At 41.7% G+C, this 14,577-nt stretch overlaps 1 protein-coding gene across 2 annotated transcripts in view; it reads right to left on the reverse strand.

The window, feature by feature from the left end:
- ZNF217 (zinc finger protein 217) overlaps nucleotides 1-13,298 on the reverse strand; it is a 28,528-nt gene extending 15,230 nt beyond the window's left edge. Inside the window, exon 1 of one of the 2 annotated variants that reach the window (XM_075438602.1) lies at nucleotides 13,156-13,298. The gene's annotated coding sequence lies outside the window, so the exon portion shown is untranslated. Of the gene's footprint in view, nucleotides 1-12,518; nucleotides 12,591-13,155 lie in introns of those variants that run through there. The other variant, XM_075438603.1, reaches the window with a different exon arrangement.
- Between the last annotated feature and the right edge of the window lie 1,279 nt (nucleotides 13,299-14,577).

The raw sequence follows: 14,577 nt of genomic DNA on the forward strand, positions 1-14,577 counted from the left end.
AGATTTCCATGACAAGTAGTTGTAGCAGGTAAAGGTGTGGTTATGCAGCTGAGGCTACCCTCTCTGATCAGCAGTGTTAGTCAGACAGAAAACGGTGGTCTTAAGCCATGAAATCTTCAGTGATTTCAATGACCCCAACATGTTTGCCAAGGAGCAGACAACACTCCTGTCCTGCAAGGCCAACTCCTGGCAGAACCACTGTGTCTACCAGCTGTGGGACATTAATGGGACAGGATCTGTAACCAGCTGAAGTGGAAAGGCAACTTATCTACAGACCCAAGGGTTGATATGATGCCTTCGGCTATACTGGACACCTTTAGCTACCAGAACAGCCAAGCCCAGACAAGATAACCACCTGGGAGAGGAAACATGGCAACACATTGCTAGGAGTAATAGATCCAACATCTCAAACACTTTATCCACTCACTGCACTACAGCCTGGCCCCGAAAATACTCTTTGGTTTTAATTTGAAAGGTTAGTAGCTCCTTTTCCACCATCATGCAGACAACAAGATCCTCAAGTCTAGTGAAGATGGGTTAAAAAAAAAAAAAAAAAGACAATACAGAGTAAAATTCTTGTTGCCAGTTTCTTGTCTTCCATTTTTTTCCCCTATCTCCAGAGCTTAGTGTCTTCATTGTCCAGTCATCTAATCCAGGTCTAGACAATGATCAAATCTAATACCAAGAAGCTTCCAGCTTTTTCTAAACACAAGTTGTTTCAGGACTGGGCCAAAGACTCATCACATGCTAAGTTAAACATGAATGGAGGGATCTTGGGGAGTAGGGTACAGAGTGTAAGAAGAAACAAGCCACTGCCTGACAGCTTGATGGCAACAGAACCTGAATTTTCTGCAGCCAAAGTCTCTTTTCTAACTATGCCCTTTATCCCCATTTTCAGTTTTATCACTGCCGTGATTAACACTTCCTCTCTGCATAATGACTCAAAAATCTTTTGTAACAGGTAGGTTCAGTCTATGGTGCCACACTTCTGAACTGCTTCTACTGCAGCCTTTGCTTTTGCCTTTCTACCTTCCCCATTCAGTTTTGACTTTCTGGCTTTCACTCCCCCCCTACAGGCAGGTGAGGAAGCTATAACAAAAGTTTGAATCTGAAGTACTCAATAAGCCTCCCCTTTTGTAAAGCATAAGGAAAAACATATCAAAGGATGCTGGTTCGCATGTTTAACTTCATGTTTCAACTTGCCATTTTGTTCTATTTCTACTGTAGTTTTCAGAGGGTTTTTTTACACAACAGGGTAACATGCTGCGGCAAAGCTCATGTGCATAAATGGTGACTATCTGCCTGAAAATAATTCGTTTGCAAACCAAACAGCAACTTTGAAAGACTCCTGAACACCTATAATGAATATCCAGGCAAGAAAAAAATTGAACAAACTTAAGAGTTTACTGCATTTACTTTCAGAGCCACAGGTAAGCGCTCTGCAACAATAAGAATCATCCTACAAAAAGGCCACAGGCATTTCTGGGGTATGAAGTCAGAGCCAAACACCAGTGCCGAAAGTCCCACATACTGAATTGCTGAGATTCATCATCAACTATTTCCTCACTAGTGCCTACAAATACAGAAAAAGACAATTACTCTTTATTATGCTTCCACTTTGTGGCCTTACAACATATACACCATACAGCAACAAGAATTGCATTCTGGGATGAGGGTAGCAAAGACACCCTGGTAACAGGGACCACCACACGTGGTTCTACTCAAACCTAACCTAGGATAATACAAACATTCTGTAGAAGCCACATGCTTCCAGACTTATTAGAATTTAAGCGGTAGGCATAGATCAAATCTATGGAAGGCCTAGGCTGGTTACTAACGTGTGAAAAATCCACCTCAATCAATAACATTTTCTCTGGTAAGCCCTTTGAAAACAGGTGTTTCAATCTCATCTTATTTAAATGTATCAAAACAGACATTACTCAGCTGTCTAAAAAACAAAACCTATCCTCACAACTGCACATATAAATACAGAGGACAAACCTGAATGCATGGATCACGAGAGGAGTTTGGATCCAAATTTTATTGGGTATCAATAGGTTTGAACAAGCCCATTGGAGACTTTTTCCATGGCTCTTCAAAGCACTTTACGTATCTCCACCAACCTGACCCATGTCAGCTGCTGAATGCTTTTCAGACTTTCACTGTTTTTAATAGGAGGCTCTGAACACTTTTGAAGAGCTGACCATAGCTCATCCTTTAGGCAGCATTGCAAAGCAGAGCGAGATATTCCTGCTTAAGAAATCTGAAATGATTATTTGCAGTTCAGGCAACTATTGTTCTTGGATATACCATCATATGCAGGAGATAGTACCTATAGACTGAAAAAAAAATTGCTGGTAGCATTTCTGAAAAAAAGCTGCAAAGGCAACTAGAAGAAAAGAGATAATGCTATTAGAGTCAGCAGGTGAGCTACAAAGCTCTAGTCTTATTTTTGTATCTGGCGATTACACACCTCACTGATTAGATATGTCTTTTACCAGTAGGCATGGTTTTACACTCTCACTGTTTAGACAAGCTAGCACACATTAAAACTACAAACCAAATATCTGCACTAGGATTTTATCTATTATTAACAAAACCTTTCTTCCTAGTGAAGATAATAATATGCTTTGGATTTGAGGACCAAAAATGCTGATTAATAACATTCCTGATATCCAAAACCCTGTAGGCAGCAGCAAAACCATCAAGAGTTGCCTTAATTCTGTATGATTGCTTCCTTGGGAAAGTGGACAACCTGCAGTTTTGATGAGCACTGTAACTATTTGTGGCTGAAGGTCTGTATATTAGCTCAACAAAAAAAAATACAGTATCTGGGGATTCTTCTGTTGGCTTTCACTTTCAGAAGACAAAAGAACAGATACGACACACCAGTATCAGTCAGAGATATTGAGTAAAGGAACAGAACAAAACAGGAAATCCTTCCTTCCAATAGCTGAAAAGCAATAAATTTGCTACAGATTAACTCAAGGTTGAAAAAGAATGGCTATCCCTCCTCACAATAAAATGAGTCAAAAAGTCTTGACTTCTGACTCTCCTATCCATCTGTAAAGGTCAACACACATCTCGCACCAGAGACCAAGGCCCACATGTTCCATGGTTGCTGCAGCTCCCTTGAGGTGAAGGAGCAGGGACAGAGGAACCTGCCTTGCTCAGCACACCTGGACACTTCCTAGAGTGGTACCGTCCAGAAGTGACAAATTCTTCTCAACTGCAGGCTGCCATCTACTGTACTTTATTCTTCCAACAGCTCAGAACCTGAACATTTAGCAAACATTTATATTTACAGACACCACAAAACAGATATAAAGATTGAACCGGAGAGGTGAGAACATGTTGTTTTCATTGCACTTGCCACACAACCTAAGAACCACACCAAAAAGCTGCTGCATATAAATGGATTATTAAAACCAAGAAAATTTTAAGTGCCTGTAGAGAAGTTTAATTTATTTTTATTAATTTACACAACCAAAGACTACGTATTGCAGTCTCAAAGATTTCTTTGGGAAGTGACCTATCAGTAGTAATTTTATTGCATTTCTACTTCCTGCATTTCAAAATTTCCTTGAACATGTAATAAAAACTCTAGACACCTTTCAGAGAATACCACATCTAACCATTGAATTTCGCATTTTAAACACTACAAAGCACTAGGAGTAAGACTTGCATAGTTAGTGTCAGGAAAAGCACTATACTTTGCTAATTCTGTGCTAGCAAAACCATTGTTGAATTGTAAAAAGCAAGCTGGAACAATTACAAAAGTTCACTTAGCAGCTGCAAGAGTTTCTTAAAAACAGAAGTGAGAAAACTAGAAGAGTCAAAACTAAGTATACGATACTTAGTTACTTTTCTGTATGCTAGAAGATAGGCACTCATAGGTAACTACCTCAACAAACTGTTAGCAGGTCCTTACATTCAAGGCTAGCAAAGCAAAGCTACCACTGTTTAACAGATGTCCAGAGTTTCTTTCACTATCCTGCTAAGCTTTCAGAAGGTTTCAAGTCCTACATAACCCAAGGCCAGCAAAGAACAAGAACCCCACACTCAAAAACCCACCAGAGCGCCAGCTGCTGCATAGTAACTACCTTAATTTTTACTGTGACTGTTTGACTAGAGGAACTTTCATGTAGCTCTCAATCCTGCTTATTTAAAAAAAACAAAAAAAAACCCCCACACACAACACCTTCAGTTTTCCTCATGTTTCAAGAAGTTTCAGGACATTAAGAGTCATTTTTCATGAAACATTCTTTTCTCTGGGTATGTTTATACCTCAGAACAGGTTGCTGCTCTTTAGCATTGCTGATGAAGTAGATTTTATACTGCTGATTGCTTATTGGAAACCACTAGTTATTTAAACACTTTTTTTTATTTCAATCTAAAAGTTTGTCTTTTTCAGAATAGTTGTTCCAGTTCTATCTAATGAACATAAATAAAATCAACCAGTTAACATCACTTTTTCCTCATTGAGACCACAAACTACCTTATGCATAGTACCTATTTCGTCTGGGCACTTCTATATTCAAGTATAATATTGATCATAGGCAGAGTAGCTCTTGGCATAAATAAATACAACTTCAAATTCTCAAATAAAAGCCAGAGCTGAGGCTGAACTTTGCTTATTTAGAGCATCTTTCTTTTTTTTATAAATATGTATCATTGTATAGTTAAGCCAGTTGCACCACATCTAGCACACACAGGATATTAAGCAGAAATACCATCCCCAAGTAGTTGCTAACAATATTCAAGAGCTCCAAACTCTTGAGATAGTACCTATGGTGTCCTAGGTTGTGTGGGTGGTGTCTGCAGAACCCAGCAGTGCCCTGCTGTAGGAGCAGCACCAGTGTGCTGCGGCCTTCACAGGCTCCTGTGTTCAGTCACAAGGTGAAGCAAAGTGTCACTGAGAGGTTCTCATTTACCAATTGCTCCAAAACAGTCAGACTTCCAAACATCCACAGCATGAAATTTCAAGTTTGTCTCTACAGGTATTAGGGTTTTTATGGCAACCACACAACTTCCTTTCTCCATTTAAGAAGAAACGCATACATGTCACACCTCACGCAATAAGGTATTTTCCTGTATTAGACAGAAATGTCTTTCCTACCCTAGTTTGAGGGAAGGGTAGCCTCTAAATCTAGGGAAGACAACACACTATTTGCTGCATAGAGTGTGACCTTGTTTCTGAAAGAGTACAACTGCCCATCTGCCTATGACTTAAGTTAAAACACTGGAAAGCTATAAAAGTCAGCACAGATAAAACATTATTTTGCAGAATAGCAGAAGAATCAGCTTTTCTTCATAACACTACATGAAGCCAATAACTTACTCTTCGTAACTGTGCTTTCTATTGCTTTCTAGAGAAGGGAACAGCTATTCCCTCCTATCTTTTAACAGTAAATCATTTTAACACAATTTCCCAGTGTATTTCTTTGTTAACTGAGCAAGCACATGAGTACACCTAACATTGTTTCTCATCCACACATGTTTTTCTACCAAGTGTTCAAGTACAAAAATGTTTTTAAATAACGTTTGTTAACAGTTCAGTCTGATAAAGAACTAACATGAGTACTTTTAAAGGAAATGGAGATTTAGGGGGAGGAAGGGGAGGAGAGTTGTTTGTTTCAGTTGCAGGAAAGATCAAAACAAAGACGTTCAGGTTGAAAAGAGAACATAAAAGATGACCCCAAACTGGAATTTCCACTCCCTAAATCTGTAAACTTAAGTCCCCTTGTTAGTCTTCATCCTTCAGGCTTGAAGTTTTCAAAGTTATGCTAAACTTCAACTCTTTGAGGGGTTTTCATGGCATATCATTTTATCCAGAGAGACACTACTCTGTTTTCCAGTTACAGTCCCTTTTAACAACACTGGAGAGCTTTCCAATGCAATGATACTAAGACAATTCATAAAAACAGAACTGAAAAAGTAGAGACATACACACCAGAATGCAAAAAGTTATTATCCAGGCATTTCTCCACAAAGACTTTAGAAAGATTTTTGTATTGAAAGCTCTTTTGTAGTCAGATAAGACAGACACACATGCAAGTCTTCTTCCTCCTGAAGTCTAGCAAACAGGATTTTAATCACCAGTGGAAAATAACTAGTAGTTAATAATGAACAATATTAGGAAAACTCCCTCCCCTCCATTTCAGACATCTATACTAATAGAAACAAAGGATATCCTTTCTCTAAAAAACCTTTTCCTGTGGAGTCCCTTTTTCTTTAAGGCTATACATCTAACAGTGTTTTGGCAGAGGATGGATGAGCTGAATGTGTCTCCTCTGTGAACTGAATGCCTCTTCTATCAAAAGATGTAATTATTTCTTTTAAAGCAGAGAACATACAAGCTTGCATCATTTTGCACATGTTTTTCCTCCACTGAGCAAGACCAAATATAAAAGAGACTAATTCTTGGCATTAAAGGAGGAAGTGCTGCAAATAAGTATTGACTTTTAAAGTTCAGGACTGCTCTAACAGCCAGATTTTTTGCCTTTTCCCCCCCTCTGATTAGGAGAGAATTTCTCAGAACCACAAAACCAAAGCATACTTGAGACAATATGAAGTGACCAATACCTGTTGCAGAAAGGCTGAAAGACACAAGAGCAATCAAGTCTGGGACACATATTGCACCACTGCTATAAGATGATGCAACTTCATTAAATCAAGAAGTTACACGCACTTAAACTGGCAATGACCCCTTACCTTACAAAACAGTTTATTGTTCTCTCCACAGCAGGTAAAGACTCTCTTAGTGGAGTGAGAGATACATTTTTATTGTTGAGACAGTCTCACCTTACATAGACCGTCTTATATGTTTAGTCTTGGTGTTCATTTGAAAGAAGATATTTTCAGAGACCTTAAATTTGACTTTTTCACTTCTTGGTAGAAGGATGTTAGGTCTCTCCAGTGGCCACAACTACAAAGAAGTGGGAAATTAAGAGTTTACCAAATTAGACTTAATTCCTTATTAGTCAAGAGCCAGGAGTTCCTCTGTAGCAATTACAGACAAGTTGCATCCCTGTGGGCAGCGTAAGTGAAATAACAGGAAAAGAGATTCTTTAATATTGCTGAATTTGAGAGAAGTAGTCACTTCCAAAGAGTTCACTTTGTTAGGGTCATTAATTTTCCCTAGTGCTTTCACCTGATTTCAACTCTGAATCTAACTTTTACCCTACACAGCTCAAACCCATGTACCTTGGAAGAAAAAGCAGCAACTCCTTATCCCTGCCCTCTGCAGAGCATAGACTTTGAAGTTGTCACTTTCAAACACAGCTAAAATTATGTATTTGCAAAAATTAGTCTTGAAAGATGGAGAAAGGTAAACAGTTCAAGGGAAAGACATTTGCTTCTACTTGAGTCATTCCTTGGACTAGCACCTGAAGATACTAAAATAGAAAAATGCTATAAATAGACACTTCAAATAGCTGCCTCCTTTCTTCCACGCAGGTGGGAGATCTTCCAGAGACCCACATAAGACTGATGGATACTAAACCTTTTTAATTGCCTAGCATTGTTATCTCACACTAGGACTGAAGGGATGTATGTGACGATGTAGTCCAACATACTGGGCTTGACAATGCCAAACTGTCTGAGAAAGGAGAGTCAGCATCCACAACTTCATATACAAATTTTACTAGCATAAGAAAAAAAAGAGTGGAAACAAACATTAAAGATAAACAGAAAACGTGGCTTCTCTGGACCACCTTTACATCCATTTTCCTTACAACGTATTATAGTCTTTGGAGTACGTTTGCTTCTTCCTACCTGTCTACCAAAAGAAAGGGAGGCTGACATAACCCCAAGGATTACACTCAACTAGCTCTCAACTATCATGATAAAGCGCAAGCACAATATGAGGGCCTTTAATTCCCCTTCTGTACTGTATGTCAGAGGTAAACTGCACTCACTTTATTACACTGAAAAATGCAAGTGTACCCATTGCACATAAACAAACTCAGACTTTGATACTTTTAGTTACATAAAATCTTTAGCACACAGAAAATCACTATCCAGTCAATTATTCACTGGTACTTGGATGGGTTTCTGCTCAAATCTTTAAGTCACACTGATCTACATGGATTTTCCTGCATATTGTAACCACGTTTCCTCTTGTACTTTCTTTTGAAATTCTCAGACCTGTCTGATAACCAATTCCACATTCTGCAATGAACTCAAAGAGACTGTATTTCTAAACAAGTATGTCACCTACATTTTTGATTTGTAACTCTCACTTTTTCCCACCACATATGTTGTTTTACTTCAAAATTCAAAGTCCGTTCTTGTTATACTACTCAACTTGCTGCCCTCCTTAAAAAAAAAAAAAATTCAGGAGGAAGAATCAAGAGCTAGATTTATGATAAGCTATAAACTACCCTCAGACCAAAGTTATACGATTATAACAGTAGAAGTTTTAATATTTTTTCCCCACTGACATACACCCAGGTTCGGCATGAAAAAGTTTTTCATCAGCTACAAAAAAAAAAAGGTTATTTGGGAATTTCACTGAAAGAAAGTTGATTTCAAAAAGCAAATCGTTTTGTGAGTAGCTTTCTCTTTGGAGGTGCACAAAAACCTAGGTAAATTTAGGCTGGAAAAGTGTGTTTGGTTCTTTTAATCCTAAAATACAACACATATTGAGAATCTTACACAGCCTGGTCATATCCTTTTCCTTACTTTTGTATTCAGTTGTAAGTCTCTTGTGGTATGAGTCACATCTCTCTAAAAGCATGCATACAGTAGTCAGCAGAATCCCTTGATCGTATTAATGCACCAGAAAGAAAAACTTTTTTGTTACTAAAGTCACCTTAAAAAAAAGGGGTCAAGGGTTATCAAAAATTACCTGAAGTCCATTAGAAGTAAATAGCAGTTTGAAATTAATGCAGTTATGAGATGTGGAAAGAGTATCTGATCGGAACGCTGATGTTCTAAATCAAGAGTCTCAAAAATAAGAGGGCTGAGCTGGCAAATGGCAGCCCTGCTGTAACTGAAATGTACTGTCTTGCTATATTTAAAGACAATACCTCAACAGTTAAGTATTAGAACACTTTATGTGAGATAAATAAGCATAAGACACAGGCAAATATCCTTCGTTACTTAATCATCCTGAAAGCAGTGTGGAAGTGTGAGGGTGAGTTCAAAGGTCAAACTCTTCTTTCAGCTTCTCCCAAAGAAAAGAAAGCTTAGCCCATTTTACCTTAGGGAAGGGGGGGCCTGGTCTTTCCATATGCCAGCGGTTGTTACAGCATTTCATAACACAGGAAAGAGGGAGTGTGTTTACATACACAGTGTATGGAATCTTTTACTAGGACAATGAATTCCAAATCAAGATTCAGGTTAGAAAGAGCTGGGACAACAAAAAGTCCCAAAGAACAAAGGGAAGTCAAAATGTAATTAACATTTCCCCAGAGCTTCTTAAATACAAGCTCTCAGATTTTTGTGACTAAAAGTTTATTGTAATCACCATTTTGAAAGTCTAAGTGAAACCCACAGTTCCCTTTTAAAATTATTTCCCCCTAATCACAGTAATAACTTTGCACTTTGCTCATCTAAAATATGCTATTAATCTACCAACATAGTTCTAAACAAAAATATAGTAGTAAGGAGAAGATGATAGATTCTGAAGATTAGAAATAAGTGTTAAAAAAGGGATTTTGAGTGTGGTCTAATGAAAGGGGAAACCAAAATGAAGTAACCTTTTGTGTAAGACAGTCTGATAAAAGGTGCTAAAGTTTATCATCTTCCTCTTTCCAGCCCCTACCCTAAATCTTGCTCTCCCCACCCCTACCAAACAAAGCAAAACCAAAAAACATTATTCACTTAAAATGAAGGGAAAAAAAAAAAAAATCCTCTAACCCAAAGCCTAGAAGCCATTCTCTAAAGACTACTTCATATGAAACTTTGTTTACAAGATACAAATATAGTCTTCCTACCACATTCAAAACCAGAAAACATCCACTTATTTAAATAAATGTTTTTTTCTATTTTGATCACCAAGGACATAGATATTCATTTTAAATTTAAATTCGGCCCCAAAAGTGCCATAAGTATGTCTTAAACTCATATATGATATGCACTGTTTAAGAATGTTTAAACAAAGGAAGTAGGAAAAGCCTCAAAATACACAGCAAAACTGAATGGCTTCAATTTTAAAATATATACTGACTACAGCGTGGCAAAATCATTCTCTTATGCTTACAGCCAGTCTTCAGAAAGAGTAAGTGCAGTCAGTGTAGTAATTTGTCCCACTGGAAATTCTGCATAAAACGTCTACCTAAAATAAACAAGGCTTCGCAGCAAGAATCGTCAGTTGCCATTAAGGACACACCTTAAAGTTCTTACCACACAGTAACTAAACAAGTACAAACTAGTGGTGACTGTTTGCTACTTTTGTCTTAAAAGTTAATGAGATCAATTCACTCCTCAGTATCAGATCTTAAGATCATTTTTTTAAAAATGCAAGAGACAAGCAATCCCAAAACACGAATATCCAGGATTTGAGTGTCTGACGTTTTATCAGAATGCCTAAGGTTCTTGTAAACACGAATATAAATATTAACGTTTAAACCTGACACCACGTAATACTAAAAGGTAAAATGCTTAACTGCTAAGAATACTAGTGCTCTGGTACTGGAAGGCAGCTGTTGTTCCCCTGCCTTTTCTTTTGTTGTGCTTAATCTCATGTCAAGTCATTCAACCAGCTCCAAAGCGATGAAGACATAATTGAACAACCTTAACTAAAAACTGATCTACTGTTCTTAAATAGCTATATATAGTGTTTAACGATTCAAAGAGGCTAACATATGAAAAAGAATTTATAGAATTTAAATCAGCAGTTCTGGGTGCATGCAGAAGAGTTGCTTGGCTGTAGGCCAAGCCAATCAATAATCACTGTAATAACCATGTTTCTAAAGTTATTTGTTTTTCGTATTCATCATCCTAAAAACTTAAAAGACAAAACTTCAGAACTCATACTGCTTTCAAGAACGAGCTGCAAGATATAAAATCCAAATATTTTGCACAGAATTACAATATTGCTCATTTAAAAACATGTTACAGAAAGATTAGTGATCACAATGCCACATTCCTGCTAAAGATCTTAAAATACTGACTCACAGAACTAGTAAAGGGGAAGAAAAAAAATGCCTCCTCCACCCTTTCCCTCTTCCCTCCCCCTCTGCCAAAGAATGCAGTTTATCCTACTTATTTGAAACTGTCCTTTTATATCACACAAGAAAACTCTTAAACCTTAGTGTGGACATCACAAATTAAAGTATTAGTCGTATTCCCAAACCTACAGTTAATAAGAGCTCCTAAGAGCAATAAAACATGGCGTTAAAGCATTTGCAAACCATTGTCATAGCACTGTGCTCTGATACCTTTGCAGACACAAAACCAGCCCCCACCAACCAAGCATGTAAGCATTGGTCAGCAAGTCAATGCCTGCTATTCAACTTGTAGTTAGGCGTTTTATTTCTGTGTCTTCCAGATCGTATCACTCCTGCATTTCAGGGCCTAATAAAATGTGAAGAATGATATGCTCCCTCTCTCTCCTCCTGCATCTGAAACTGCATTATTTCCCTCTCTTCTTTTTCACACATTATTACAAAAACTTCCCTTTTCACATACTTCTATAAGAAAACATTTCACTGCATCTACTTCAGTTCCTATTTCTATTTTCGATTTTCACTAGATCCTTCTGCTACTGCCTCCCCCTCAAACCCACTGGCAGAAACTGATGTAGTTTTAAAGCTCTCAAGGTCATTTCAGAAACGAGAAAAAAAAATGTTGCCTTAAAAAACCTTAAAAAACACAAAACCCCTAAACTAAACCCTTTTCAAATTCAAACGCCTTTCATCAGCAGATCAATAACCCAACATAAAGATTTTTGTTCCCCACCACTTCAAAACTATTACACTTCAATTCAAATACTTACTGGGAGTCACACAGCACATTTTATGGGATGGCTCATTAGAGTACATACAGACCTTACTTTGGCTGCAGGTTTTCTGTGTGGGAAACCAACAAACAAGCAAAAAACCCCACACCCAGAAAGTCCAGTGGGTATCACGGAACAGGAATGAAATCGAATCTCTAGATATTCTAGAATTGTATTGTCCTCGCCTGGCAACGTCTTTTGTTGCCTAAGAAGTCAGTTGAGGCTTATTTATTTATTTTCTAAACTTCCTATTCCCCTTAAACTAAATAAAAAAAAAACAAAAAAGGAAACGACGATGCCAAAGAAATTATCAGGCAAGGTTGAGTCCTTAAGACAAAGGTAAACGAAACAAAAACTGGCAAAACGGATCAATAAACTTTTCATCAGCAACCTCCCCCCTCCGCCCCATGAGCCACTTACTACAAGCCCTTCTTCCAGGAACATCTTTGACTCACAAAGAAATGTTCTCTGCCCGCTCCCCCCCCCCCGGCAGAAAAGCACCCCCAGACTCGGCGCCTCGAGCGTTCCAAAGCGAACACCCGGCTCCACAATGGAAGTTCGAAACACCTACTTGCGGGGGGGGCGGGGGAGCAGGGAGGCGATCCCGGGCAGGAGGAGGAAATCGGGGACAGCCAGAAGTTTGCGGGAGGGAGGGCAGGAGGGAGGGAGGGCAGGGTTCCGCAGCCGCTGGCTCCCCTGCCCGCCCGCGGGCGCTGCGGCCGCCCGGCCCCCGGGGAGGGGCTCGCTACCTGCGGCGGCTCGGCCGCGGGAGGGGGCGAGGCTAACGCGGCCAGAGGCGGGCCGGCTGCCATGCACCTGGCCCCCTCCCCGGCCCTTCCTCCCTGACCGGGAGCCGCGGCCCCCCACACACCTGCCCTGCCTCCTCCTCTCCCCCCGGGGGCGGTCAGTGCTCCTCGCCAGCCTCCTAGGCGCCGGGACAGCGCGGGGACGGACGGCCCTGCTCTGAGGGGGGTGCCCCCCCCCGGCTCCCCGCTCCTCACAATGGGGCTGTACCCCCCCCCCCGGCCCCCCGATCCCCTCAGAAGGGCCCGGAAAGCCGCCCCCCCCCCCCCGCGGTCAGTCACACAACCAGCCCCTCACGACAGAGTACGCCCCGAGGGGACGGGGGCTGTCCCCCGGGGGGAGGGGGGGGGGGAGGAGGGGAGGGGCCCGCAGCCCCTGGAAGTTGACCCCCAGCCCTCCCTCACCTGTGCCTGAGCCGCCTCCCCGGCCGGCATCCTGAGGTGGGGGCAGAGGGAGGAGGGAGCGGGGGCGGCCGCCCGCGGTGCCGCCGGAGCCCGGACTCGGCGGCGCTGGCGCTCAGGGCACTGTTTGTAAACCGCTCCCGCCGCAGCTGTTGCCCGGGCAGCCTCTACCTTCGGTCACGCCCCCTCGCGCGCAGATCCCGCCCTTCGGCTGGCGCAGGCCACACCTCCTCCCAGCGGGGCGGGCGGCCCGCCGGGTCGGAGGGGCGGCGCGGCCGGGCACCGGCCTGAAATAAGGCTCCGGGGAGCGCGGCCGGGGACCGGCCGGTCGGCCTGGTGCTGCCTCGGGTTCTGCTGGGTGGTGAGGTCGAGCGCCGCGGCGATGGTTCCCTTTGTGCAGTCACGGCGCGAGGGGAACGCGACCGTGTTCGAGGCCCCGCAACGGCGGCGGGGTCGGGGCCTCGGGGGCCTTTGTGTCCCGCAGTGCCGGGCGATGGTTATCTCCCTGAATAACAGAACGGCGGAACGCCTCACCTCGCCCCGGCCTGAGGTGCGCACCCGGCGGGGGCCATCGCGGGCCGCATCGCTCCGAGCTGCTCTCGCGGCCCGCTCTTTGCAGATGTAAATGGCGGCGGAGCCCGTCGGTTCCATCAGTCGAGGGGCCCAGAGGCCCAGGGCCTCTCTCCGCGCCGGACCGCCGCCATTTGCTGCAGGCATCGCCCAAAAAGGGCCAAGGATTTTGTAAGTGTCGCACTTCTTCCGACGGTCACGGCCCTCAGCCATTCTGCCTGGCGTAGCACTACTGCTTCTCTAGGCATATGGACGCCAGAGTGGAATTAGGCAAAGACGTAAAATATTTTTTCAAGTACTCCCTTTGGAACTGAGGAGCTTTTTAGGAGTTATAAGCACCATCTGCAATACTGTTATAATACCGTTAGCAAAGTGCTTAATCTCTGCTAGACTCTGAGGTTAGCACCTTTTTCAAGTAAATGGGATGAGAAAGAGGTGAGTTTCCATGTGGTCTCTCCTCTTGCTTTTCCCCCCAAAGACACATGGAGACCTGTTACAGTCAGTTTAGTTTAGATCAGGAGGTTTAGAGCGCACCCAGGGGCTTATTTGCTTCAATATAAAAATCATCCTGCCCAAATGGAGGACACTTGCAAAATAATTGCCACTAAAATTATGGGGGGGAGGGTTGTGGGTTTTTTAAAGTCTGCTTAAAATACTCTCCCCATCTAAAATGAGCAACACTACTCATGTTGAAATTTAGGTCACTTATATGGCAAATAAAGATTTATCAAAAACATCATACAATGTGATCAAAATTTTTTGATAAAAATACCTGGAAATACTTACCAGGTAATTCTGGAAGATGAGGTGTCTGTGGGCCGGTTTGAAACTTGCCTTACACTAACTTGAAACTAG

Source organism: Opisthocomus hoazin, chromosome 18, assembly GCF_030867145.1.
Source record: "Opisthocomus hoazin isolate bOpiHoa1 chromosome 18, bOpiHoa1.hap1, whole genome shotgun sequence".
NCBI classification, from domain to species: domain Eukaryota; kingdom Metazoa; phylum Chordata; class Aves; order Opisthocomiformes; family Opisthocomidae; genus Opisthocomus; species Opisthocomus hoazin.